Source organism: Varroa destructor, unplaced genomic scaffold (assembly GCF_002443255.2).
Source record: "Varroa destructor unplaced genomic scaffold, Vdes_3.0 BEIS01000002.1, whole genome shotgun sequence".
NCBI lineage: Eukaryota > Metazoa > Arthropoda > Arachnida > Mesostigmata > Varroidae > Varroa > Varroa destructor.
Window position 1 is genome coordinate 16,372,927 of NW_019211455.1, and position 15,307 is coordinate 16,388,233.

Consider the following 15,307-nt stretch of genomic DNA (forward strand, 5'->3'; position numbering starts at 1 on the left):
CTTCAAAAATATTTGATTTCTGATCTCATTATCCTGAGATGAATTCGATTGGTCTTCACTTACAGATTTTCAGGAGGCTGTGTATATATGCATATACATCATAAACAAATTTTTTCTAGTTTGGTATCAACTAGCAGGAAGGACTACTTTTGACAAGTGTCAGCGACTAACTGCAGCACAATGAGCTCTACTATCATGAGGCATAAATCTTTCGGAAAAATTTTACATAAGTTTAACAAGGCCTATCTTACGAGTGATTAAAGCAATACCGGATATTGATTCCAAAGACTTCTTTACTACACAGAATAACTGTAGCTGAAACTCATTGAGAAGATCACACTCGTACAGTTAGTCAAACATATAATACAAACCATAGCTTAATCCGCCTCCATACACCAGTTATCGCTAGTGAGAAGCTGGCAGTAGCAGAAACTCGATGATCACCCACAGCCATCCCCCTTAACACCGTCCCCCGTCTAACATCCCGGCTGCCACAACTCCACTCTATTGAAACGGGACACCTAACCTCGCGTACGAGGATCCCCTGAATAGATACACGTGGGGGTAGACAATCTTTTTGTTACTGATTTCAGTCCAGCTGGAATAACTCAGAACGAGCTCAAAACAATCGAGCTTCGGGTCCTCCGATTTTCCTAGGATGATAGAATAGCGACGGTAGCGGCAAGAGTTGAAAAGATTAATGGTGCGTCTAACTGTCACAGGTCATCTCCGGCAACTTATCTCACGCGCTGCCAGACAGATATTCTGTAACACTATGTACTTCTGACCTGGAGGTTTTTCCAGAGGGCGCCATGAATCAGGTCAGATGCAAGCAGACACAGACGTGGGGATAGCGAGAGAGAATGAATGCGTAGGATCTACTTTACTACAAACGAGACAAAAGAGTGACATCTGACACATTAATGTACAATTGTTCCGGTAGAGCTCCACAACCCTTAGGAAACTCAATGAGACACACGTTGTCTCATACGGATAACCAACAATGTATTATATAACAATAGATGGAATCGACTCATTGTTTGATTCCTCATTATTTCTGTTGTAGGAAATCACCTAAATATAGGTCCGCCTGTCATTAGCTAGAATTTATATAAAATTCTTGGTTTGGCTTTGGTACGATGACTTTATTGCTTTGTCCACAGGTACGCGTAGATCGTTTAAAATTAAATAAGACAGAGAGTGTGTTTATGCTAAGAGTTGCCAGTTACCAGTTGAAAATGTAATATCTTTGCCCGTCAGTGGCAAATGCTAAATAAATTCTTTCTTCTAGGCAATTTACAAAAGCAACTGTAGAAGTATCTAACTGAACTGAAAAAAAACCTTAATAGTATTTAGGGATCGGCGTTATTTATAATATAGAAAATTGTCGAAAATCTATAAATATGCTAGCTCTTTTTAGCTTAGCAACATAGCTTATGTGCTCCTTTCATCTCGTGAATGTTCGTTGGTTTACGGTGTCACGTTATTGACCTCAGTCAAACAACGATTGTTAACAACAATGGAAATCATAGTGTAAATGTACGTGCATTAAACAAGGAAAGCGAAAAATAATTGAAGATCGTTCGTAGCGGTGTTTGAAGAATCTGTGCTTGCGTAACATACTAATTTAATGTAAGAACATGATAGCGTTTTACAATAGCTTTGGAATTTATACGGTTAGCAACGCCGTGTTCCAGTATCGTGTGCAATCTGACCATGAGGAGTGTCATCTCGTGCAGGACATACTCACATGCTGTCGCCCCGCAGGATAGTATAGTGAAACGCTGAAATAACAAACACGAAGCTCACACACAATTTATTTGTGAAAAGCAAATACTCATACATACTGATGAGCCAAGCGGAGCCCTAACTGAAGATCCCCCCCCGCACGAAGCTCTGCGCGTGCAGCTTGCGGAGCACCTCTGAACCGTTATCATCGATCGACCCCACGTCTACTCTATGTATCTTTATATTTTCCTCTATTTCGCGTTTACATATTATTATTTCTTTTATTACTACTACTATTGTTATACATTGCGGTTCTGCTGCGCTTTAGCTTTGGCGGCGGCAGCCGCCACTGCCCCACAGCGGCTCAGCATTATGCAAATGAAATGATGATTGCGATCACGGCAAATGCCAGTGTTGCTGATACTGCCACGAGTGATCGTGACGACGACGACGACGATGATGATAATGATGACGATGTTGATCATCTTCAAGATTAAAGAGGGCGCAGTTCGCCTTTACTCGCTTGCGCCACTCTCTCCTACTTAAACTTCACCCTTTCTCCTCATCTTTGCTCGTCTCCTCTATGGGTACGCTGACGCACCTCACTCGTTGTTCTCTGTCCTTTTTCGTCCTCTTTTGCACACACTAACTCTTCTATTCCTGAATCCTATTCGCAGTCCCCTTCGGCCTGTCGACTCTCTCCACCGCACCCCTGGCTTTCTTCTCTCTTTGATTGCGATTTTGATCAGGGCCAGGTCAAGCCGAGAGGGCCCAGGGCCGACCCCAATGATGGGCTCCTCCATGTGCATTCGAGTTCCATTTTTGCCATACGCAGAGGAGTTTCCTCATTTTGCGTGTTTGAGCGGTACTTCTTATCGTCAGACGGAGAGAAACGACGATGACGACGAAGAATGGAACTGGACAGGCCTCTTGGGAGATGATACCATGAAAAGTTGTTGGATGAACGGACGCGGCAGTGAGTTAGAGACTTCGGGCGAGAGGGAATAGGGTCGTAGGTATGAGATCCCTGGAAGAGCAGGGTTAAAAGGGAATAAGATCAGGACTGGGTAAGAATTTCAGTCGAACTGCACAACATTTCTTGCGCGATGACGCCAATGAGGATGACGGTGACGGTAGTACGTGGAGATTGGTTGACGACTTTCGGAGCAAATGAGAGTAACTTAGTGTAGAAGCAGTTTGCTGGTGGGGACAATCAATTCTTACTTAAGTAAGTACGCCATGTGTCCGGTACCGTGTTAGCGTTCGAGAGATGTGATTCGTAAATTTACGCATGCAGGCATTAATCGGAAAAAAGTTAAACCATACAAGTGTTTCTAGAAATACTATTTTTAACCTCTTACCCCTTTTAACCTCAAGCATTTAACCTCATCTTCTGCTCTTATTCACGGAAAAAGATACTTTTTTTTTTTTTTTTTTCGAGCAAATACTTTGTACCTGTATGCAAATATCGAAAAGATGGAAAAGTGAATGCAGGGTTATAGAAAGTTGTATATTGTTGCGCGGTACTTTTCACGGCTCATAAGTAGGACACTTGAGCTTTTTCCTGCATTACTTGCTTTATGCCATTTTGATTTGCTTTGATTTATCTTCCAGGTTCGACCTGCCTAATCCTTGTATTGATTTTTCACGCCAAACAGTATCTCCCCCTTCCCATCTTGTTCACACTCAATCAAACAGTCAAATCCGCCTTGTGTTATATTGCGGACTTCCTTTTTTTGACCTCACCTTTAGAACGATAGTGCGGTGATCCAATAAAAAAAAAGTCAACTTTACTACTTTTTGTTCGAATTTGGATTCATTGTATGAGCAGTAGATGTACCATTGCCGTCATGACCACTGGAAGGGCTAAACCCATCAGCAGAGGCATGAGCAAGCCGACCCGTGATCATGGTCCTTCTTGGGATTCCTCATCGAATGCGTAGGTATAGATAATCATATTGTTAAACGGATATATATAAAAATTGTGTCCAAGTATGATATACACACCGTTTGTGTGAATAAAAATAATTTCCAATAATATTCTAGTGAGAACCTACAACACTGCATCGTGCGTGCTATTCCTGCGTTACATTTATTTCGCTCATTTAAATTTACAAAAAAACAATAGACCTGTACGTAAAAATAGCAACAGAATATTAAAAAAAAAAAAAAAAACTATTAACAAGATAGTTGTAAGAGGAGCTGTACCTACTTTTCATGACCTTTTAGTTTATGGGAGAAATAAGAATTTACTTCGTCGAACACATATCTACCCACGAAATCCATCTCCAGAAATGAATGTACAGCCTAAACCGGGATAAAATCTTACTGACCCACACAATGTCAGACTGACATATATCTAGTAACTGTATAAACAATGAACCGCTTTGCTTGCATACAATTGAAGAACTTCATTTAACCTATCTTTTTTTTATTCCACCCTTCGTAAACCCAACAGAAATGGGACAGAGCAATGAAGTACTTTTGGTCTATTGTAATTATTCTTGTATTATTATCACCTTCATATGGAAATCGACAGGCAGTCACTTGTACAAATCTGGTTGTTTGTTTACAAATACGTGTGTCATAACAATACAAGATCTATTCCACCGGAGCAAGATCGAAGCTATCGATTATGATGCGTATATGAGGTACTTTTTCATTGGCATAATGTAATAGCAATAGTCCTGGTAAGCTAAACAGAGTTCGACGAACTCGATTCGTGTTGAGGTGAACTCGTCGTAGTTTCGAGTAACTCTGTGCCGCCCCGTCGAAATAGGAACGAAAATAGGTAGCTTCTATTATACATATCGTGAATAATGTATCAAGCATGCACGACTAATATTCCTAATGGGGCAAATGCCTTCATGTACAGATCTGCGAAACCTAACCTGCCGACTCCCTCCGGCAAAGATTGCAACATTCAACAATGTTCTATGGTTTCGGAAAAAATTTCTGATGATTTCGATACATACGATATATTAATAAGGATTTCTAATGACGAGGTGGGATTCTAACAGATTTTGCTTGAAAGTATCTACGTTTAGAAAAATATCTACAATTCCGGTCTCATTTTAGAATTATGGCAGAACTAGAACAAGATCAGCTAGTTAAGCTAGCCCTACGTCGCCTTTCTATATTCTATTGATTTTTTTTCCTCTTTTGCTTTTTCCCATTGAACCAAGTATCCATCTACCTCTTCCCATAAGGTTCATCTCACAACGAGAACTAATCCAATTTACCAAGTTGGACCAGGCAGTTCTTCGTTTAACGACTGACCTGTTCGCTACAAGGCACAATATGTCACTTAACTTTATATATATTCGTTGCGGATTACAAGGATATTGTCGATCGTTATGTCTCCCCTTATGTTGCCTCAACCATTCTACTATAATTTTTATGCTAAATTAACCTGTAACCTTTTTCTTCACCGCTGCTATTTCTTATCTTCCTTGTTTTGTACTGGTGCAATGGACAGTGTTTATTTTGCTGTTTGTATCAACAATAATCTATGTCCTTGGTTAGTGCCTTCGTCAACGCCTCCAACCCGCCTAAAGCCAGCTAGTCAGTCATGGCCACTATCCTTAATATTTCATGTTCATTCTATACAGTCCCTTACCCTATTTGCGTCGCTCGTCTTCATCAATAACACGATCATCGGTCGCTCATCATATTCCTTTAGCCACTTTTCCTTTTCCTTCCGCGCTCCCTTTCGTCCGTTAGTGCTCTAGAGATCTGGTACATCGATATAGACGAGTCTGTTAGCGTTGTTATTGTGACTAGCTGTAGAGTGTGTTTCTAGTTCTTGTCTTGCCCCGTAGCCAAGCGATGCCCTCGAACAATATCGAATCGTAGCGCAGAATGTGACTATCGAAGAGGAGAACACAGGCTACTTGTCCGCACCGAGCAAGAGTTCCTTGATATACTTGCTCAGCTGTATCGGTTTTTCATTAGTTGTACGCACACGGACTAATCAGACCGGACCGGACCGATGCACCGGTACACTGGTCAACGTTGGAAATGGAAGACTTTCCTCGTAACAATGTACATGGCGGAGTTCGGCTATTGAGATTATCGATTAGTGGGTAGTGTCGATACGCAGTCTGTTCAGGCAGATCTTTCATATAGAACCCTAACAGGTGTCTGTGGTTATTTGTCAATGTATCTTGAACAACGCTCTTGGACAGAACACCGCTGATGGCTATTGAAGAATAGAGGTCAATATTGTGATATTTGAAAATTTAAGGCAGATGAAACCTGCACGTTACTTAGACCCTAAGGCAAAAGACAACGATCAGTTGGCATCTCAGTCCGCGACTTTACCCGATTAATCGGATACCTCTCTTGGTCATTATAAGAAGGAAATTTAGTCACTAGGGTACTTAGTTGCCAGACCAGTCAGGTATTAGTACCCTTTAAATAGTATATGGAACGATTTAATCGAGAGTTAATTGCCATTGTTGTCATTGTGCCTACGGTATTCTATTTTCCGAATCACCCTATTAGCAGTGTCGATAATTATTCGCTCGGCACTTGCAAAGCACTGGGGAATTCTGTGGTTTTCTAGCTGATACTTCGCATTTTTTCATAGATGTATATATACGCATGATACCAGGACGTATGTAGCGTGCGGTGTTTGCCTGGGTTTGTCACGTTTCCCATCCTATTGCTGTAAGGACAAGGACAGGTTTTGATAACAACAAGCAGGAACGGTCTTTATACATGTCACAGATACTCGTTTATAGGTATGTATATATATGGACCTCCTATTTTTTTCTCCTATCAAATTTTTTCCTCTACCGTCTTCCATTGAATCCCCCCCCCCTCTTTCTTTGCCAGGCAAGACTCAAACGCAGCTGAAAGCTCAAATGCAGTCAGGCACTTCTAACGAGATTTTAGCTTTACTTGACGAAAGCAGCGGTTCTCAGCCAGCTGATTCTCTGATCATGGACCAGGAGATCTTAGCAAGTCAAGCAGCTCTGAGCTCTACCACAAAGTTGAACGATTCGCCGCAATCCACTATGCATCACCTCTACAACCTCTACAGCAGCTCTGCTTGACGTCTGCCTTGTTTCGCCTGTATCCCGCCATGTTCCCTGGTGTGCAATCAACTTATTAAGTTACAGAATGACTCGATGCCTATTGCCAACATCGCCGTTAGCTCCGACCGACTAATAGGCGACGAAGGGCGCTAGCTATTGGTATTCGGAGCATCGCATCACACTGCGGTTTGCTGCAGTGGGGACACGCATGGGAGAACGGACCGTAGAGCTGAAGCAGGCTAGATTGAGGGAGATATAGTCAGCAGAGCAAAGACCAATGGTTACTGAAGGACTTCCCAGCGGGGTGTCCTCACCTATCTGATTGTTAGAAATTGCTTGCGCTCTTTATTTATGAAATGGGGGATAAGCTGAGTGAGTCGCTGTGCGCAGTTTTCTCGCACAGGTGAGGCGCTTTCAACCGCGTCTCTTCAATTCGGGGCAACTTATTCGAATTACGGTTGAAGGCGTATCGTGTCAACATAGTAGTCGGCAAATCCGACGCAATTAGAAAGTAGAAATCATTTGCGATCTAATTTTAATTCTTCAGTTCGACATTGACTGAGAGCATAATATGGTAATACGCTATACAAAAGTAGAACTACAAAATCTTCGGGACGTCTATCAGGACTTCTATTTGTGATAGGAACGTGGATGTAAAACTTCAGCTCTAGTCTCGATTCTCAAATAGCTGCTCATAATTTACTGTCGGCCGTAGGCAAAGTTATTCGTTTCAAAACACCTATTTCTAAAGGTATCCGTATATATATATATATATATTTACATGAAGAGCTGGCGAAACAAAAAATTGTGATTTCAAAGGCAGAAATAGGCCTCATATTCGGTACATTATATTGGTCAGTTGGAGAATGTCGAAACAAACTACAACGCCATCTTTCAATAATTTCATAGGCAGGAAGACGTGCAGTGTCTACCGTGTCAAGTGTCTATTCCGTCTTTATAGAGTAGGGACACAGATTAAAAGACCCGTTGCATCTATCCAAGTGGGTCGACTCACCTAAACTGCTGCTATCTGTGATTTATGCCTTATTTTCTGCAAATGTATGCCAGTTAAAACAGTATCGAATAATACAAAGCCGTGTAAATGCAAAATTCTCGAAAGAAGGTCTTCCAAAAGGTAGAACTGGGCTTCTTTGGGCATTGAAGTGCGGCAACGGAACAAGCAAACCGCCGACCAGTGTTCAGCTTCAGTGGCCTCGGACGAGTTCCCTCGGACGAATCAACCACGAGTGACGGCAGGCGCTAATTTTTGCACGACGTTAACGAATGGAGCAAAACTGATTTTACCGGGAATCTGTCGCGACTTCTCTAACTGGCATGGGTGAAGAAGGCTTGCAAAAGTGTAGCTACCTTAGGGCTGTTATTAACAGCAACCATTTCCTTGGCGAAGCCTCGCACCAGCAGATATACATGTATATATATATATGCGTGTGTGTGCGTGGGCAAAACCTACCGGAGCTGAAGGAACGTTACACAAAAGAGAACTTCGAATACCTCTCAGTTGGCGATTTCATAGTGCTCGCTGCCTTTCTTGCTAGCTAAGAGCAATAAGTCAATATTTTAGAGAAAACTACATAAGCATGAACCTTACTTTGAATCATCAAATTAGATAATAACAGAACGATAGAAGCGCGACGGAAAGCGGTGATACTAGAAACAAAACTACTGACACTTCGGCGGAGCTCACACCTTGTCCCTACCAAGCTCAGAGACATAGTATCTTAAGTAAGGGAAATAATCGCATTGTGTTACGTGCCAAAATGCTAACAAAGTCGAAAGGCTGATTTCGAAAAGCCAATTGACGTCTAACGGGAAGCCAACTTATGTAGAACAGGCTGTATCTGAGAGCATTATCAAATATTATAGAGATTAGTATGTACGACTTGTCAAGTATTCATGAATGCAAATGGATTCGATAAGCATATTTGTGCTGTGGAAATAAGTAGGCGAAGCTACTGTATAAACATCAATAAACTTCTTATGCAACCCTGTCTATGGTAACTGAAATAAATAAAACAACATCGTTTTACCTTGTTAAGGTACCTTGGTAAGGAAAAAAATCGTGTCGTTATAATTAAATCTCTATTCGAATGAAGCTCGTCGAGCCATTTAGCGCTATTTTTCTCACGGTTTATTGTTTATCCAGCTATAAATCTACGGTAATGGGAGCGATCATACAAGTGGAGCGTGTCAACGCAAGTTCAGCAAAAAATATGCGCAAGAAATCGTCTACTTACTAGAGAACGTTGCATTGATTATGTTCAATTGTATTTTTAGTTACCTGTCATAGCAACAAAGAATGAACCTGTTCAATTCTCTAGATTGCTCGTTCGTTTGAGAGCCGTACAGACCTCGCATATCCCAGTGCTTCTTTTTGGACGCCACCGTATTTCTTATCGTAACACCTGATAACGTTTGCTTTAATCGCGGAATGTTCTATAAACAAGCTATAAGACTCAAAGGAGTAACAGGCGAAATATCACTTACTAACCAACTGTTATGTTTATCTTTTATGAGCAAGACGGCACATTTAGGGCGCGTTACGTATAAAACGACAACGGTACAACAGGCGGCGGCAATAGTAAACCTTCTACGAGTAAGATACATCTTAGCCACAAGAAACCTTAGTATAAAAGTACTTGAGGCGTTCTGCTTTCTGTGGAGGTAACCTGAGGACCCCCCATTGACTACGCAGTAAATGCCCTGTTCAGCGTGTCCCGCGCACACCATATCCGGACCTCGTTAAGATAACCAACGGGTCCTGTTACTTTCTACTGTGGTTGTCTGAGATCGTCTTCGCTGCTTTTTTTCGCTTAGTTCGGTTGGCTCCAACAATCCCATGGTCCACGGTCGATTGCAGCGGTCAGTTAAAGCGGTTGCAAACAGTTGTGAAAACCACGCTTTTTCCTGTACCCATATCTTCGGGACCGCTGCGCATGGTAAGCCGTTTATTTGCGAGACATATGTACCTCACCCAGATACGAGCAAATCATACTGTTCCGTGAATGATCACCATACCTGCAAACCAGACTTTTTTTTTTCAAAATCGTTTGCTTATTGGCCGCCATCGACATGTATAATTACCTGAAAATACCTAGTAATCTTGGCATAATGTCCCGCCGTAAACTCTCCATCGATATCTGTTGATGTATCACCTGAATGATGAAGTATGGAAAAAAAAAGTAGTTTGTTGATATTATAGCAGGAAGGGAATACGTCTTATCGACTCGATGTACATGAGCATAATATAGAGACAAGACGCGTTTAAATAATGCATAATGAGGTAGATCAATGGTTAATGCAGGTTATTATGGAGGTTTTAGGTAGAGTTAGTTTACTTCTAGGGATCCCGGTGATCCTATTCGAACAATAGGTGTCTCTGAAGGTTAACTTACTGTGGAGTGAACTGGTGAGGAAGGACTATATCGGATCAAATGAGATCTATAATTATTTCTGAACACTAGGGTTCACATGCATATCCTGTCATTCCTACCGTCCCGACGAGCCATGTTTTCGGCTTACAATCAACTCTTTTCATGATTCCGCTTTATTAAGTATAATGCGTTCATCATATGATTAGAATGCAAGTAGAAACTAGAAGTAGAACGAGATTTACTTCAAGCAGGCCTTATTAGCTACTTTACGATCAAACGCCATTGTTAACCCTGTTAAAAATATTTCCATATTTAACTCCATATTCAACTATACGTATGCTACCACTATATCTATAGGACCTGTTGCTAGGAGCATTGCAGGACCTGTAGCTTGACACGTCCCACTGAGTTATTTGCCCTACTGTCAACAAGTGAAACCGCTGACATTGTGTCTCTTTGAAAGTTGACCTACTTAAGATGTGCAAATACGTGTGTTGAAGCCAGAGTACTTATTTAAAACTCAATCTCAAGTCACATAATGACGCTTTACTCATCTGGAAACAGATGTACCACAAATAACATTATGGTGATAACATCTTTATGTCACTTCAGACATTTCCGACATGGTAGCTTTTTGCTACAGCAGACCTACATACTCTTCGCCTTTCGGGCTGATCTCCGCTAAATCTACCTGTGTAAAGCTTCCTCTTGCCACCTAGTCTGGTCGGATCTTGGCTCATGTCAGATGCGTGTCGTTAGAGCATTTGTGTCATTGGGATTAAGCTTCTGTCTTACAGAATATGTCGAAAGGCAATATTCTATAATACGTGTCTCTTTTATGAGACGAGGTTTGCAATGGATGAAGTTTTGTATAAAAATAATGTCCTTTAGAAGACTGCCGCTACGGTGATGAAATTGAGCTCACAGTGAACTTCAATTAAGTTGGGACAATATTCTAAGTGATGGAAGTTTTTGATTCCAGTTTCATTTAATCAGACCTTGACAATTATCATTACATTTCTTAATCACAATCGTTACCTTGTTGCCTTCGGGGCATTGACCCAGAGAGGTTTTAGCCTTTGTAAGTACTCGTAAGCTTTGTTTGTACGCGGTTTCTTGTGTCCCAAGCATTTGAAGCCGATCCAGAACGGCCATCTGTCCAGTAAAAGGTTACATCTAACAGCGCTAAAGTGAAGCTATTTTTTTCCATAATTTGTCACTGCCTAAACAAAAGCGGACGAACTAGTTAGCTCATTTTGTGTTGATTGCAAAGCTTGGCGAATTCGTGAAGCCGATAGAAAGCAGGAGACAAACGTTTGCAATGTAAATCCAAAGTTCGTTCCTCCTCTATTAATCAAGTAGTGTTTATTCTTTTTATTATTTATTTTTCGTGTACACTGAAAATTTAAAAAATGCTTACGTGCAAAACACATATAACATGTTTGCCCTCCAACCATATTATATGGTTGCTATCGTAGTGTTATGTGTTTCCCATTTATGCTACCGCTCTGTGGGGCAGTATTTTTATTTATCGTTTCCCGTCTTCCCCGCCAATAACACTCGCCTCATGACTCATCACCTTGGTGACTGCCACATGCTTTCAGCTGGGACGTTGCTCAGTGATAAACAGGAAGTCGCTGATGCCTTACTCTGTATGTATCATACACATACACAAACAAAGCACCCATCGAGTTACCTCACGTGGGACTGTTACCCGGGCAAACGCGCAGTGTGGCACGAGGGCATAGATACATACACGCCGCACTCATTTAGAAGCGGCTCAACGCTGGGCAGTTAGGGTTAAGATGTTATTCTGTTTTTTCTGTTGCTGTTGCTGTATCCTGCGCTTGTGTAGTCATCGTACGATGTCCGATGCAGCACGGGGAGCGCTAAATTAGATCCTTTTGCGCACCCACATGGACATGAATTGCACTAGCTTAGTCCATAACCTCAGAAAGGGATCTTTGATGGTCAAGACCAAACAATAATGGCTATAGATCTTTAAATTAACTATTACTGGAAATACGCTCTTATCGACTATTTTATTATGCAATGTAGTTGTGCCACTCAAATGTTGTCAACTTTAAGTATTTTCACGATTAACTACAATGTTATGATTTACACAATTTATAGTCAAGGGATGTTTTTGTCGATTGACTCCTCCACGATGTTATTTTCTCGTCTTTTTCAAATGACAAACAAAAAAAAAACACCCAAACCTTGAATCGCGCCTCTTTTATCGTCCGTACGAAACCTAGGTTACTTTTCATTAGAGTCGCGACAGAATGTAACCGGGGACGATAATACGGCTTGAGCTAACGATACGATGTTGCCAAAACGAACCTCTAAAACATTCCTGAAAATTTTCACATCATCAGCGTCTGCCTACGCCTGCTCTAATACTCTTGTAATGCAGTCAACTTAGACCGTTATCTTTCGGAAACAGTTGAAAATGTCTTCTTCTAAATCCCGGTCCCGGTGGGTCTTCTAGCGTTACTGCTACTAGCCTTTTAGAGTCCAGGGTTTTACTGTCACACTTACTGTGATGGTCAACGATAGCATTGTGTATATTGTGTGTTATACTTTTTTCCCTTTTTGCCATCTTTCTGTTGATTTTTCTTTCCTTCTCTCGCCATTTCTGTGTCTTTTCAGGCGATGAGGACAGCGTTTCAGACAATTAATGGCTGTCTCTTCCTGGAGCGATATGCAGGACTCTCCGGGGTCATTAGCTAAGTAAAGACTAACACGTGGGCTAGTGGAAAAGTGACTGGTGGAGAACAGCGTAGCAAGCTGATATAGAGAAGCGAATACGTGGAACAGCGAACTCGGAGTGAACTAGGATACCTGTAAGATGTGCGATCTGTGAAATGACGGTTGTCATCGTTATGGTAGAAAGTCGATCGGAAAACAAAAGTAGATGCCGGTTGAATATTTTCAACCAGTGGTCACTGATTTTAGGTCTTGAATTTATCGCTACGCTTGTTTCTATTGTCATATTGGCTATAGTATCACGTGATATGGTATAAGACCAAGCATGATTATTAGGTGCATGTGCGCGCGACCAGCTCAATTGTAGGGAAGCGGAGTTTCTTCAAGGGCGAATAGAAAACATCATACGAATTTGATCTTCACAGGTATGGACCATGTCGATTGGATAACAAATAATCTGTCAGTTCTATCTTCAGATCTATTGAATTCGCTAGGAGGAATGTCTTTAGGCAAACGGCGGCAGCGGTATCAACAGCCCTAGGCAGCAATGGCGGTCTCCTTGCATGCACATATTTGTCCTATATGTCCCCTAAAGATATAAAACGTAATTACATATTTATATGGGTATCACTTTCTATAATATGGCAAAACTGATATTCTGGCGCATAAGACATGTTGGCTCATTTTTATGGATACCACCAGTGAGCTATTGATCGAACAAACCAAGAAACGCAGAAATGTTCTCCTCTAAACAACAGTAATTAAGGAATAATAAAAATAGATCTAGGACATAATTTCTATCGTTTTTCTCATCGTCAATACCTTGGTCTTCCTGGATTACATGACAATAAAGATTTGCCAAGTCATTAGCAAAGGGGCCAACAACAGGACATTAACAACGGTAGTTTAGCGAAAACGGCACGGAACAATCACTCAATAAGAAACACAGAAACGATACGAAAACAAGTTTCAGCGAAAATAGCAACGGCGGTCCAATAGGCGGTCGTGCCATGTTGGAGCAGGGCTCCGCATGACCTTTAAACCAGTATCCGACAACGGGAGTCTGGAGTTTACTGGCGGCTCAAGCAATTGACAGAGCTATTGGGGACGGTATTAGAAAAAGTTTCTGTTCTATGCTTGCTTCGTTTTTCTTTGAGAAAATCTCCCACTTTTTGCGTGTCTCTTTCTTTTTTGCCCTTCTTCTTTGTCCAACGAACTTAATATGTGAGTGTATGTGTGTGATTGAGTGACTAGAGGCTGTGACCCTATAAGCGATGGTCCTCTCCAACACGGCGGAGCCTACTAGAGTACAGGCAACAGATCTACTGAGGCGTGTTGCGTTGGGATCGCAGCGCAGACAACAAGCCGGCGAGGTGTCGTTCGCTTTTGCCCTTTTTCCTTCTTTGCTCAAAGCAACTTACGCGCCCGGGCGCTCGCGACTCGGCCGCAGGCCCAGCATTTGCTGTGCGTTGTTGCTGTTGCTGCTGCCACTGCTCAGTTCCCTTTTCGAAACGTCTGTTTATGTGGAAGTTTATTGAAAAAGAAGAAGACAAAGAAAAATCCTGCCACTGGCTAGGCTGTCCCCCGCAGTTTTCGAAACGTCGACAGGATCGGCAACGCCTCAAGACTTCAAACACCTTCGAATTCTCTCTTCCCGTTAGGGAAGGGGGAAGCCGAATGCCCATCTCGCCCCTAACGAATGCTGGCGAAAAAAGCAGTCAGCCAAAACCACGTCACCGTGTGAGCAAGACAATTTTACCTCAATCTTCTACAACAAGTGTGCATATATGCGTATAGGTGTATATATGTCCTGATCAAATTACATTCATTGCTTCTTTTTCTATCCTTACGTTTTTCGGTACTCGTCAAGCGGCATCCTGGAGCAGGACATCATTATTTGACATAGACTCTCTGTGAAATGGTGGCAATGTTGAATGCAACCCTATGATCGACATTAAAAGTGGTCAAGGATAAAATACAGGAAAATGTGTTGTTTTTTTTTAAGAACAAAAAACAAAGATGATCGTAGGGAAATCAGATCATTAAGCTATTTCATAGCAAAGGGCTGCTAGACATTGTCCAGAGATCGCTTACGAATAATGCGCAAGAAGCTAACATTTGTTTATAGTTACTTTATTCAATTCAACAAGAGATTCTATAAACGAACTATATTGCCCATGTTCTAAAGGCATGGCATTTTCTACAAAGTGTTTTATTTGATCGCGCCTTCCATTTGTTTCAATCCTATTTAGGCCACGAAAGATGCCCATGAGGGCAATCCATCAGAGAATCGCGTACTGAAAAATCATGTTCCTCTTTTGAAGATTCCACTCAGCTCTGTCGTCCTAAGCAAAGCTGGACTGTGATGAGAAAAGCACTAATGCATTCATCTTTTATAAACCGTGTTTTGACTGAATGAGTTACTTCGTTTTTTAT

The 15,307-nt window shown here is 41.6% G+C and overlaps 1 long non-coding RNA gene across 1 annotated transcript in view; it reads left to right on the forward strand.

The window, feature by feature from the left end:
• The window catches only part of LOC147757443 (uncharacterized), a 55,422-nt gene that overhangs the window by 30,189 nt on the left and 9,926 nt on the right, over window positions 1-15,307 (forward strand). Inside the window, exons 3-4 of the long non-coding RNA XR_015320542.1 lie at window positions 3,560-3,667; window positions 12,815-13,296. This is a non-coding gene — a long non-coding RNA (uncharacterized LOC147757443). The remainder of the gene's footprint in view (window positions 1-3,559; window positions 3,668-12,814; window positions 13,297-15,307) is intronic.